Source organism: Pteropus alecto, unplaced genomic scaffold (assembly GCF_000325575.1).
Source record: "Pteropus alecto unplaced genomic scaffold, ASM32557v1 scaffold477, whole genome shotgun sequence".
In the NCBI taxonomy this organism is placed as follows: Eukaryota; Metazoa; Chordata; class Mammalia; order Chiroptera; family Pteropodidae; genus Pteropus; species Pteropus alecto.
In genome coordinates this window covers 87,797-99,765 of record NW_006440643.1, presented here as the reverse complement: position 1 = coordinate 99,765, position 11,969 = coordinate 87,797, and positions in this window count along the sequence as shown.

The window sequence follows — 11,969 nt, the reverse complement described above, 5'->3', positions numbered from 1 at the left end:
GTCGATGTATTTATTTAAATGATTTATTTACATTCTCCCACTTTGGCAACCATCAGCTTGTTCTCTGTGTCAATGTGTCTGTTTCTGTTTTGTTCTGTTTGTTCAGTTATTTTGTTTATATAGATTCCACATATATGTGAAATCATTCGGTATTTGTCTTTCTCTGGACTGACTTATTTCAGTTAGCATAATATCCTAGATCTATCCATGTTGTCACAAATGGAAAGATTTTATTCTTTTTTATTGTTGAATAATAGTCCAGTGTGTGTGTGTGTGTGTGTGTAAATAATACATTTTCTTGATCCATTCATCTGTCAATGGATACCTAAGTTGCTTCCATACCTTGGCTACTGTAAATAATGTATCTTTTTAAATTAGAAATTGTATTGCTGGGTCATATGGTAGCTCTATTTTTAAGTTTTTTGAGGAGCCTCCATACTGTTTTCCATAGTGACTGCACTAATTTACAATCCCACCAACAGCGTATGAGGGTTTCCTTTTCTCCACATCCTCGCCAGCACTTGTTATTTGTCGATTCGTTGATGATAGCTATTTTAATAAGTGTGAGGTGATATCTCATTATGGTTTTGATTTGCATTTCCTTGATGATTAGTAATGGTGAGCATCTTTTCATGTGTCTGTTGGCCATCTGTACGTCTTTGGAGAAATGTCTATTCAGATCTTCTGCCCGTTTTTTAATTGGATTGTTTGGTGTTTTTTGTTTGTTTTGCTTTCTTTGGTGTTAAGCTGTATGAATTCCTTACATATTTTGGATGTTAACCCCTTATCAATTGTATCATTTATATACATATATTTTTCTGAACTAGGACACTTTTGAGTGTGAAAGAGAGTGCTAAGCATAAGATACTAGGACATATGGTTACCCCTCCAGGTCTGTGAGAGACAAGGAGAGACTGGCCATCTAAAGCAGAGGTCCCCAACCCCTGGACCGCAGACCAGTACTGGTCTGTGGCCTGTTAGGAACAGGGCCGCACAGCAGGAGGTGAGCAGCAGGCCAGTGAATGAGCTTCATCTGTATTGGCAGCCGCTCCCCAGCGCTGGCATCACTGCCTCAGCTCCACCTCAGAGCATCAGGCATTAGATTCTCATAGGAGCACCAGTCCCTGGTGCCAAAATGGTTGGGGACTCTTGATCTAAAGGAAACACCTACCTGAGAGTTCATTTTTCAAGTTTGAGATTAGCTCTGCCCCAGAACTCCACTTACGCATAGTAAGCTTTCAGTAAAGATTGTCTACAGAACCAAACAATATACTTTGCTCTTGTCATTCTTATCTAAATTGAATATTAATCTACCATAGCTTCCTGAGTTTAAGGAAAGTAATTCTCTAAAGCATCCTTTGAGGGAAAAATGGAGTCATTTTATATTTGAGTTCATATGAAATCTTTCCTATCATAAGGCCTTCCCTAAATTATAACAACAAAGTATTTTTAGTGGAGGTAAATTAGGCTGAAATGACTTAAATCAGTACTAATTTTGGATACCTACAGAAGTCATCGAAAGAAGTCTCTAGTAAAAGTCACCTTTTAATACAGATTTGGTCATTATTCCTGTACATATGATACTATTTAACATGTTTTGACTGTTTACTGGGAGCCAAGCAGGTGATAAGAGATACAAGTAGCTGTATCTCAAAAGAACTTAGAAGGGAAGATGATAGAAATCCGATGACTCAAAAAGTATTCCCCGTAATTATGAATTGTTGGAAAATGCATGTGGAGAATCTGAATAAAATCTCTTTTATAAAATGTGAACAGGGAAAAGTTCTAAAATAATGTTTTCTAGTACAAGTGTATTTCAGTATGTTTGCTGGTTCTCAGATGGGGGCAGTTTTGCCTTCCAGCGGACATTGGACATTTTTGTTTTGTTTCATTTTCAGAACTTGGTGCGGGGGGGTGGGGAGTTACTACTGAAATCTAGTGGGTAGAGGTCAGGGATGCTGTTAAATGAGCTTCTGTTCTAATTCTGTATCTCTAAACCCAATAGCACTCCGCCTTGAGAATGAACAACAGTTCACGAGGCTGCGATGTCACTCATGACGGGGTATAACCCATGACTTTTAATGTTTCTCAAGGCACGTCCTCTGACACTAGTTGTGTGAAACATCCCTAAAGAACGACTTGCATGGTCTTGTGATTTGGGAAAATGCTATACACCAAATTCTCTATTGTAACTTGGCAATAGACGGTGTATGTTCAAGTCTCTGAGAAGTCCTGCAAAATGTTAGACATTGTTTCATCCAAAACTTTAAACTTATTTGATCATGGAGCCTTTTAAAATTTTTTTTCTGATGAGCAGAGGGCTGGGATGCTTCTAGCATCGTCATGCTTGATTGTTTACATATCGATATATATTTTATTATAAATCGCTTTCATCATATTCCTTTTCCTACTGCTATTAGAGCAACATATCAATTTTTGAAAAAAAAAGTATGTGGAGATGATTATATTGTCTGTGAATTTCATATAAGGGTGGAAGAGTAGGGCCTGTAAACTATTTGTCATCAGAGGGAGTAGGGTTTAATTAGATGAAGAACCACCATTGAGTCGTGTGCCTTGACATAAAGAAAGAATGATGCCCTGCGCTATCCCCTCCATCAGAGATGAGGCCAGAGGACCGGAGACGACATGGTTCTGTGGAATCTTTCTGAGGTCGCAATATTGCAGAGCAGAGCTGGACGCCACCCCGACTGCTCTGACCCCCACTTTACAGGTAAGGAAACCGAGATTTAGGAAGGTAATGCGCTTCATCCAGGGCCACCAGAGAATACAAACAGCCTGCTAGTATGGCCTAGACTCCTTGAGCGTGTGAACGGAAAGTTCCAGAAGGAAGTATTGTATCATCGTATCGTTTCCATAGAATTTACTATGTCGGTTCATGTTCACAAATCTCTGAAAAGCAATTGAGTGATACACGCGTGTCCCCGTGAATCCTCTGTTTCTTCGAACTATATTCACGCAAGCCTACAACAGAGTTGAAACGTGTCCACGTGGAGACCGTGTAATATTTTGGAAAGAGAATTGACCAAGGAGCTGGAAAACATCATATGAAAAAGGAAAAAAAATAGCCTTATTCGTAAAGATAACATCTTTTATGTTTCTTTAACCATAAAAAGTATTACTCACCTTGTTTGCCAGACTTTGTTGAAATGAAACATGCCTCTTAGGAATAATCAAATCAACCCTGACGGGACCAAACTTTGCCACGACTGAGCATTTTCAAAAGTGAGAAGTGAAGGGGTTCAGAGGTCTGGATTTTGCCCTGGCTAATTGGATGCGCTTGAGATTGTCCCCTCACTTTTCTGTTTTCAGTAGAGATTTTCAGTTTTTCTCGGGGTTGTTTGGAGATAAAATAAGAGAAGAGTTTGAAAGCTCTTTTAAGGTTTTAAAGCTTCACAGTGTAAAGGACTGTGGATATGATATGTGCACACAGGTTTTCTAATCTGCAATGAATGTGAATATTTCAGGAGACTTCTGTGTCAGGTCTCAGATTATTTCAGATTTCTAAATTTGATCATTGCCAAGTAGTCTCACAGTGACTGGCTGATTAGTCCAGAGCAATCTGGCTTCTTCCCTGTGGATGAAACCAGCAGAGAAGCCAAATAGTTCTGGAACTTACATCCACATGTTTCTCATCATGCTTTCCAATTTACACTCAACCGTAATGGTATTTCTGTTTCCCAAAAGAATCAGGAAATAGAAATGTTTCCATTTACAGCATTGTTTACTCACGGTCTCAGCAAACACGCACCGTGACTTGAAGAGATTTCTGGACGCTTGAAACATTTTTTTCCCAGACAGACAGGGACTGTTAGCCTCTGAGCATTTTTTTTTTCTTCTTTTCTTTCTTTGTTTCTTTACCTTGTCCAAAGACCTCCCTCCAAGGGCCACCAGGAACACCTATAGTTGTCATGAACCTATAGTTCAACACCTATAGTAGAACATGTTGGGTTTAACGTTCTTTGAAACAGTGGAGACTACACACCATGAAAAACCATTGGACATCTCATGAAAGGTTTTAGAAAAGACTTATTTTAGGGTTTGAGCTTGTGTCTGGTCACTTGGTGAAGAGTTTGAGGAAGTGGGGTTTTGCTTTAGAGTGAATTCCTTGAGGAAGTGGGGGTAATTCTATGATTAGGTATCTTAATTCTCATTGATAAGGCAGAAGGACTAACTTGAGGCCAAAACTATAATTGGTAGATGCGGCAATCATCATATTTGCTAGGAGAGGACATGTTTGGCCATTTCGTGACCTCACAGCGCTCATGTTTTGTCTTCTGTATTCACACAGGGTGGTCTTGTTTTTGTCTAGATCCATCCTGGTCACAGAATGGCCTTGTCTGACATTGATGCGGGGTAAAATATTTATGTTTAACAGGAGAACACCGAGAGCCAGCTGTGAGCACCAGGCCAGCTTCTAGCAACCACAAAAGCCTAGTTTGTAGGGCCAGGCTGTCATGAGCAGCTTTTCTTTTATTCAATCTCTACCATAAAACAAAATACAGATACAAATTTCTACACACAATGAAACATAGCTCGATGAGTTTTTTGTAAGATACATACCCTTGTAACCACCATGCAGGTCAGGAAACTCAGCTTTGCCAGCCTTCCTAGAAGCCCCGCAGGTTCCCCGTCTCTGTCACAGACCCCAAGGGAACCACAGTAATCACTTCCTTGTGTTTCTTTATCATTTTATCACACTGTATGTCTCCCTAGACGTTGTAGTTCGGTCTTGCTCATTTTAAAAAACTCGGTATGTCTTTTGAGTCTCTCCGAATCCACAGGTTTCCCCTTCATCCTTGTCTTATAATTTATCTGTTGAAAAATTAAGGCCATTTGACCTATGACATTTCTCCGTGTCTGGCAGTTGCTATTTCCTGTTCTTGGGCAATTCAACCCTGACCTCAGTCCTCTCTATTTCCTTTCCCTGTCACCTGAATCCAGAGGTCTGAATGGACTCAAGTTCACTGTCTTTGGCAAGTCTCTAGGTTGTTGTGTTCTTTCCTCAGGAGGCATATTCCATCTCATTGTCCCCTAAGTAATTTTTATAATAAAAATGCATGCTGTCTGTTTTCAGGTGTGAAATACCGACATAAACAGTATATCCCTAACCCCCTGAGGAGGCCAGCTGTGCTTAGGTGATTCTGTCCAGAGGAAACTGAGAAAGGCGTCTCAAGCACAAAGGGTCAGGAACAGACCTGGGACTGTACTAAATGTCTCCTTCCTTACATTTCTGTGAATAATTTCCCTTCCCCATTAGTTTTATATGTAACGTGGAAATGTCTGTCATTCAGAAAAACTTAAAATAGAGCATGGTGACATCTGGCACAGATTACACTTCTTTGTGATATGATGAAAAATGCATCCTCTATTATAATGTAAGACTTATGCATTGGAACTATTCTAACTGGAACATAGAATTCTGTGCTTGCATCTCACAACATATAAAGTACTCAGCTGTCACTTCTTCACAAATTCAATGAAATAACAAAGGAAAATGTAGCACAGGGTGATGAAGGGGTGCTGCCACCATGGACGATGGTGCCAATCGCTCTATAGTCCACAGAGTTTTGTGTCAGCTATTCTAAAAGTTAAAGAGGTCAACTAATGAAAAGATCATTAACGTTTTGCTCTTTTGAACAAATACGGTGACCCCTTTACCAATCTCCAATGTCATACTCCCCGTGTCAGTCATAGTCCCATCAGGAAAACAGAGCCTGTGACAGTTATTAACAGAGCGAGTTAATTTCACTGGTGTTGAAAGACTGAAAACAGATAAAGGGAACATGGAGGTATCTCAGAGATAGTACCTGCTGGAAGCATTAACTACCCCCAGCACTTGGTGGGAACAGGGGGAAGCGGTGGGGTTATCTCAACCTAGATGATGGCAGGAGGGTCCCCTTGGGGCTGTAACCCAGAGCCCTAATTGGGATTCTGAGCTGATCCAATGTTTCTGATATGGCTGAGAGGCCATGTCCGATGATGCAGGAGAAAAATGAGGAACTGGAACCAACTGCTGGGGTCAGGAGGGAGAACCACTCCTGGGGAGACACTGGCAGGAACCGCAACAAACAAGGAGCTCAGCCTTCTCCCTCCTCCAGTCTTGCTGTGTCCCTCTAGTGTCCCCTCATGGCAGAACCTCACAGGGAGCAACTGGCAAATCAGAAACGTAAACAGGTGACTTTGGGGCTGAAAGACAATAGCTTACTAATTGGCACACTTCCCTTTGTTCTGTTCTTTCCAGCAGATATCTTTGATTCCCCTTGTTTTCAATGAAAAGTATCAACTTACTTTTCTGAGGCTTGTTTATGAATCCAAAGTCATTCTTTTTTTTTTTTTTTTTTTTTTTTTTTTTTTTTACACCTACAGCACCTGGAATTCCTATGTGGTCTCCCACCCAAGTACTAACCCTGCTTAGCTTCAAAGTCATTCTTAAACAAGGGGATCAAGGGGATGGAGATTGTGGTAGATGTCCTGAGTGCGCTCAGCTCTAAAAGGCAACCCTTAATTTTCATATGTTAAGAAATCAAGGCTAGTGAGCATTCTCCTCTTTCTTTGCTGTAAAGTTCTTATAAATACCAGCATCTTTTTTTAATTCTAGAGCCCATGGTCTGTTTTCCATACTATCATATATTAGTTCTCAAGGCCTTTTGTGCTCAGCTTCTGATTTCTAATAGCTCAGGAGCACTGGACATCCTACTTACTGGGACCTGGAGCTTTCTCCAAAGAGACAAGTCCTAGAGTCTGCCACTTCTGTTTCTGTATTATCGCTACCAAAAGGCTGAAATGAGGCTTCTGCCTTAAACCATGACATTGGATCCCAGACTTGGCAGTATCTTTCAGAATGTGGGATGATTAAGGAATCCTGGGATCTGTGGGGGAGCTCCCCATTATTGAGCAGAGAGTTTCTGGAGAAATTCTCTTGGGAAAAGTTAAGTACAGAGACACATGATACTCTCATTCAACCACCTAACGCAATGGACATACTCAACAACAGCCTACTCATTCATTCTTTCTTTCATTCATTCATTCACTAGTTTAGTAAATGTTGACTACCTATTGTGTGCCAAACACTATTTTAAACCCTGGTGATATAATAATGACAAAACAGATGATATCTTCAGGTATGCATTCTAGTGGAGGAAACCTATGACGAATAACTATATTATAAGTTAGAATATGATGGGTGCTTTACATAAAAATAGAGGCATCGGTAGCAAGTGACATAGAGGGGCTGTTTTAGAGAGGGGACGTCTGAGTAGACACCTGAATGGAGACTGGTGGTGGTGTTGGGAGGCCACTCTCTGTAGGTCTCTTGAATTTCTGCCTATCTTTTATTTTTAATTAAGTTTATTGGGATAACATTGGTTAATACAATTAATATAATTTTCAGGTGTACATTACCATTTGACATCTGTATATTCTATTGTGTGTTCACCACCCAAAGTCCAGTTTCCTTCAGCTACCATATATTTGATCCCCTTTACCCACTTCGCCCTCCCCCTATCCCCCTATATTTGACCCCCTTTACCCTGTCTACCTTCCTCCTCCTCCCCTACCCCACTAGTAACCACTAGTCTATAGTCCCCTGGTAACTCCTAGCCTATAGTCCACGTCCGTGAGTCTCTGTTCATTTGTCGTGTTCATTTGTTGCTTTTAGGTTTATATCCTACATATAAGTGATATCGTGTGATTTTCAACTTTTTCTATCTGGCTTATTTCATTAATTTAGTGTGATTTTCTCCAAGTCCATCTATGCTGTTGTAAATGGCAGTATTTCATCTCTTCTTATGACTGAGTCCATTGTATATATGTACCACAACTTCTTTAGCCAATCATCTATCGTAGGGCACTTCGGTTGCTTCCATGTCCCAGCCACTGTGAATAATGCTGCTATGAATTGTGTGCACATATCTTTTTGGATATGGATTTTCAAGTCTATGGGGTAAATACCCAGTAGAGGGATTGCTGGATCATATGGTAGATCAATTCTTAGTTTTTTGAGGAATCTCCATACTGTTTTCCATAGTGGCTGTACCGATTTGTAGTCCCACCAGCAGTGTATGAGGGTTCCTTTTTCTCTGCATCCTCTCCAGCATTTGTTATTACTTGTCCTGTTGATTATAGCTATTTTAATATGTGTGAGATGGTATCTCATTGTGTTTTTAATTTGTATTTCCCTAATAGCTAGCGAAGTGGAACATCTTTTCAAATATTTGTTGACCGTTTCTATGTCCTCTAGGGAGAAGTGTCTGCTCAGGTCCTCTGCCCATTTTTTGATTGGATCATTTGTTTTTGTTTTTTTGTTATTGTTGTTTTTGAGTCATATGAGTTCTTTATATATTTTGGATATTAGGCCCATATCAGAGATGTTGCTGGCAAATATATTTTCCCATTCAGACGGTTGTCTCTTTACCTTGTTGACGATTTCTTTTGCTGAGCAGCTTTTCAGTTTGATGTAGTTCCATTCATTTATTTTAGCTTTTATTTCCTCTGCTTTTGATGTCAAATTCATAAAATCCTCTTTGAGTCCAAGGTCCTTGAGTTTCGTTCCTATGTTTTCTTCTATGCATTTTATTGTTTCAGGTCTTATATTCAGGTCCTTAATCCATTTTGAGTTAATTTTGGTGTGTCTGCCCATCTTTTGAGCAAAGGCATGAGCAGCTTTTGTTCCAGATTATCTTTCCAGAGATGTTTGTATAGCAATCAGCCTTGGAATACAGAGATAGTTGTCTCCCTTTGAGGCAAAGGGGAGCTTTAGTTCCTAATTGGGATAATAAAGATAATATCTGCCTCCAGGGCAGAGCTTAGGCAGGTTTGCTTGCAGCCCACTTATGCGATTCGGTGTTCCTAAGCTTGGGGTTCCTCAGCTGTGACACAGATTCTCTACATGGGCCCACCCCCACATTACCCACAGAATTTAGAGGCTCATGCCTCCTTCTAGGCTTGCCTGTCTGCCCCAGGAGTCTCTGTATTCTGCCCTACTCTAGGGAACTAGCAAGCAAACTTGGTGGCTTATAAATAGTAACATCTCAGACTGTTCATAGTTTGGAGAATCGGCTTGGTCTCAGAAACACAAAAGGAGGCCTTTCGTTATCAGGAGCCCCTATAAAACTGTTATTTCAGCAAGTAGTCAAGATTGCTATCTTGATGAGATTAAAAACAAGAGAGTTTCGAAATAAGAACAATTAAGTAAAAGAAAAATTCTTCCAGCTATTGCTAAAAATTTCAGATCACTAAGGAAAAAAAAAAACAAGTGTTAATGACCATCTAAATATCTACTGGATTAAATTAAGGACATGCCAAGAGGTCCCACAGGCTTAAAACTGCTTATCTAACACTTTCACTTGCTATGAAATGGATTCTAGCACATTATCTGTACTGATAGTGAGCTGTGCTAACTTTTTACCAGATCTTTTTGTGTATGCTGTACAATTATGCATAAAAATAGGAAAAAGGTTTGGCAGCCAAGCCCCTTGGCAAATCTCATCAAGATAAGAAAGAATAAAATTGCTTCTGCAGATGGATTTAGTCTCCAAGCAACAGTTACAATACAATTTTTAACGACAGTGGGACAGTATAGGGAGATTTGACCATCAGAATTTCCCCAAATCTTTCCAAATTCATAACAGGTTCAGCTATATCAATTGGCAAACCTCCAAAAGGGAAGAGGAGGGTACCAGACACATCATGACTCTCTGTAGGTACTGTGCTGTCTTTCCAGGAATGGCCAGTAATTTCTAGTCGTTTTTAACTCAAAATCCAGCCCCAATAATGATGGATACATATCAGTATACATTTGTCCAAACCTATAGAATGTACAACACTAAGAGTGAGCCCCGATGTAAGCTATGAATTCTGGGTGATGATGAGGTGTCATTGTAGGTTCATCAGTTGTAACAGATGTCCCACTATGGTAGATGTCGATAATGGGAAAGGCCGTGCGTGGAGGGAGGGGCAGGGAGTATATGAAACTTTCTTTACCTTCTTCTCTTTAAAAAATTAGGTCTTAAAAACAAATCCAGCCCCACATACAGAAGGGCTAGAGTAAGTGGGCAATTATCTGGCCAACACTGAATTGAAGACTCAAAGGGAATCCAAATCAGCTTCCAACTTCCAGAATGAATTTTATTTCCCAGTCCTCATCTTAGTGACCCAATAAGCTGGTAATGACAATTATGATAGTAGCAAGGAACCAGAAATTCACAATATTCTACATTAACCGGCGTCAGAGACAGGTCTCCAATCTCCATTCCTCAAAGTATCGCTCATCACCTTGCATGCACTGTGTCCATTTTACTCATTAAAGGTGGTGTTCAAAGGACAAAAGGTATGTAGCTAAAAGTGCTGGGGTGAGCCACACAGTGTCACTGAGCCCCAAAAGAAAGTCGTCATGATGCTACTGGTCTAAAGTCACACATCTGGTTGGGATTTGAACCCATGGCAGGCAAGTGCAATAGGTCATACACTTGAAGACTGTACTGTCTCTCTGAAAAGTTTAAGGGGTGAGGTGGAGGCCAGAGGGACAGAAGCGACCAAGTTGAACCAGCAGAGAGTCAAGGCTCAGAGTGACGGTTCCAAGGAGAACTGGGGACATAGGAAGGGACAAGAAGGGAATGAAGGGCTCCCAGCTGGAGCAAGAAGAAAACACCACAACAGACCCTCCAGAAATTGACTGATTTCTCCTCGGGGAGATTTCAAAAGTCAGGACAAGTGAGGGAGAGGGAGAAGCGCTGGCTGAGCTGAGGTCAAGGGCCAGCACCTGAGTTCCTCAGGGACAGGCATTGTGTTGACTGGGCCAGAGCTTCTCTAACTGGGAGGTGCATCTGAATCACCTGGGGGCCATGAGTGCAGATTCTGAGTCAGTGAGGCCTGAGACTCTGCATTTCTTACAAGCTCCCCGATGGTGCCAGTGTTCCTGGTCCACGTGCTGTGCTTTGAGTAGCAAAAGACTAGGCCAAAGAGGAGCAACATAGACTTAAAATGGCAGTTCTGGCTTCCAAGGCAGCCCTCTTGGGGAGGGGTGGCTTCATCCAGGGTTCAAATGGGGCATTTCAGGTATAAGTGTTCACACATGCACACAGAGTCAGCTTTTATTGAACTAACTTTATTGAGCAGTGACTACATGCAAAGCACTATTTTTAAAAACTATATAGACGGTCTATAAGGATACATCAAACAGTTAACAGTGGCTGTCTCTGAGTCATGGAATTTGGAGCAAAAGTGTTCGTTTGACTTTTTACTTTAGGCAGTTCTGTGTGGCCTGAGTCATTACAATAACTGGCCTACTCCAAATACACCAAGCTTCTTCTGTGCCTTTGGACAAAAGCCTTTGCCCAGAATGCCCTTGCCCACTCGGCAAATTCCTACTCTGCTTTTAGGTCCAACTCCCATGCCACTTCCTCCAGGAAGCCCCCTTGATAAAGTCCCAGGCTGAATCTGGGCTCTGTGATCACTGTATCCCATTACTGTGTTGTGAGAATCCTTATCCCAGTCTGTTATAATATTTGGGTTTTTCTGCTATTTCTTCCACTAGACAATGAACAACTTGAAGACAGAGAGGTTTTGTTTCCTTTCTTTCTGTATTTCTAGCTCCCAGCCTAGGGCCTGGCATACGGTAACCACTAATCCATGTTCTTTAAGCAATGCATCGATAGATACATACACTATTGTCTTTCGAACACTTTGAGTCTAATTTTTATTTGCCACCATCTGATTTGGGAATTGGGAGGGCCACGCTAGGATCCAGATCAGGACTGTAAAACGTGGTCATGATCCTTTACCACAGCTTGTGCTCCAGGCCAAGTTCCCAACTGGGCTTAAGACTGCAAGGGTTCCCACTGACGGACCCTCAAGTGACTTAGTGAGCAAGCCCAAATTTAGGATCCTGTATTAATTTTCAACCATCACATAACCCAGGCTCCAGTGCAACCAGAAGTAGCTGTTGTCAA